Raw genomic sequence first — 2,537 nt, forward strand, 5'->3', positions numbered from 1 at the left:
ACTCACCTGTTTAAACTGCTTCTTTATGGAACCTGTAGTGTAAAAGTCCCACATATTGCCTCAGAGTTGCTTCATGACTGAGCTGCAGAAAAACTCAGACAAGATAATTTTGTAAATGTGGACTGAATACCAGATGACAGTATACACTGGTGTATACTTCAGTCATGGTGTTTTAGTTGTCCAGACGTAGTGATGTCACATATCTCACTCCTTTTCCTTCTATCCATCTGCACAGGGTATTATCGAATGGAAAACAGTGAAAACAGGGAGTTGAAACACAAAGAATTCTAAACTATTCTAGCTTGGAGTTGGCACACTTGCCCCACAGTGACCATGGATTTGGGATCAACCCTGGTTATAATGATAAAATCTTCATACAACCTGTTTCAACTAAAATTATTGCATTTTGATCCTCATGGGTATCTGAAAGGTCATGTTTATTTGACCATTGCCCCTTGCTTCACCCAATCTGAAAAAAAAAGAAGTCCCCTATGAGAGTACCTGTAGTTTGATTGACTTACTAGGATGACAGAATGACAGACAGAAGGGCCAAAGGTAAACGGGTCAGGGCTAGAAACCAGCAAGATCAAATAAAAGCAGTACAAAAAGCTCTATTACTTAGGCAGCATTTGAAAGTCCAAAGAGTAATGTACCTTTAGTTACAATATCATCCAATCATTTGCTTAATTATACTCCAGCAAAAGAAGGTGAATTATCTAATTGAATAGACTGCAGCAGTCACAAGAAAACTGACAGCATAAAGAACAGAACAGAAATGAAGATACTCTTTACCTTTATACAAAGGTCCCCTTCAAGAATTATTTGCTTTCATCCCAGGTCATAACTGAGAACCAACCTCCATCTCTGCATGCTGTGTAGACAGCAGAATGGCAAATGAACGTATGGGAGAACCAAGCAGTGTGGGATGACATTGGTGCATGATGTTAGGATGAACAGAAAAAACATGTGAATATGTCTTCATCTTAGACCTGGGCAGTGGAACTATATACCCCAGCCTAAAAAGACCAGAAAACGAGAGAAGCAAAATAAATGGAACAAGTAAATTTTATTCTACTGGCAAGAATATAAAACCCTTTAACTCAACTGCTCAAAGTTCCGGTGGGCTTTTCCTGCAAATGACTGTTGATGGACTATCCCTTTTCATGAACCTGGTTTCTGAAAGAGGAAAAAAGTCATTTTATAAGTGTTGTAAATGCTCTGGGAGACATTCTATTGTTCTTCCTTGTGCCTATACAAAAAGCTGTACCACATTTGTAGTTATGCACTGCATACAGCATTGAAAATTCCAGAGGCTCAAAAAATCACAATCCTGATTTACAAAACTGTGGGATTAATTCCCAAAGTATGTGTATATTTCATCTGATTTGTTTAAAAAGGACTACACTGAATTGTTTGGTCTGTCTTTAAGCTTTAGAATTTTTCCCATCCTTTTTCAGCTCCAGAGCACCTAGGTCCCCTAGAGGATCACCCTAGAGTCCCAGCTCCCACAAATACATAAGATAAGATGATTCAGTGCCTCATTTCTAGAGCTCTCCTATCATTTGTAGTCTTATCAGTCCTATCACCACCCACTTATCACTTCATTCCACACAGCTCTTTTTCTCCTACAAAGACTTATATCCTTAGTTCTTCCCCTATTTTCTCAATAGTATTTTTTACCATTTTGAATATCCTGAAAATAGACATCTTCCCCTGCTGCACCCATCTCTCCATTTAAAATAACGTTGTCCATCTTAGGATACCTCCATTTATCCAGTTGAAGAGGAGGAGGGCTGGTGGAGGGACACTCAAGAGCCAGATGTCTAAGGATGAAGAATTCCTGAGAAGTTGGGCTTTTCCTGTCCTCTCCTCCCTTCTGTAAGAATGGTGTTCAGTCCTCAGTGGAGAGGGAGAGCAGCTGACTTTCCCCTGTTAGGTCCTCTTCGTGGAGCAGGAAGAGTAGCAGAGAATATGAGATTTTTTTTTTTTCCAGAAAAACTGAAATTCAGGAGGAAGCTGGAGTTGTTCTTGTTGAGCTGGCAATGACTCCAGCTACAAATTAGTCTCCGCATCCTCCAATCATAATGACTGTTTCCCACTCTATAGGAAATTCTGAATACAGTGTCTGCAGAGTGCACTGATAAACCTTATCACCAATCACCTACATTTGTGACAGAGAGCCTTGGCTAGAAATTAGATCCTATTTTTCTCCTCTTATCATATGGTCCATACCACCTCTCAGAGGTCAGCATTGTTTCATAGTAGGACTCTGCCACACCTAATTGCCATGCTACTGTTTTTAGGTGGAGTTCACCATGTTAACATGAAGCCACAGAACACACGGGGTCATAGGAGCTTCAGTGCTAGGACCCAAGCTCCATCTTGCCTGCTGCCCTATACCTGCCAGGTGCCGATACCAGCTGTTTCCTGTTGTAGATCTACCGCACCTCTGAACATTGCAAAATGTTTTTAGCAGGGATGGGAAGTGTCCAAAGGAAGCAGACAGGATGAAAGGAAGGAGAGTTCACTCTGGCTGC

At 40.8% G+C, this 2,537-nt stretch overlaps 1 long non-coding RNA gene across 1 annotated transcript; it reads right to left on the bottom strand.

Annotated features, from left to right (window-relative positions):
- Positions 1-1,047: 1,047 nt before the first annotated feature.
- On the bottom strand, positions 1,048-2,104 carry LOC141941717 (uncharacterized). Its single transcript, XR_012628395.1, has 2 exons — positions 1,764-2,104; positions 1,048-1,176 (listed from the first exon to the last, which is right to left on the bottom strand). It is a non-coding gene; the product is annotated as an uncharacterized LOC141941717 (long non-coding RNA).
- Between the last annotated feature and the right edge of the window lie 433 nt (positions 2,105-2,537).

Source organism: Strix uralensis, chromosome 3, assembly GCF_047716275.1.
Source record: "Strix uralensis isolate ZFMK-TIS-50842 chromosome 3, bStrUra1, whole genome shotgun sequence".
NCBI lineage: Eukaryota > Metazoa > Chordata > Aves > Strigiformes > Strigidae > Strix > Strix uralensis.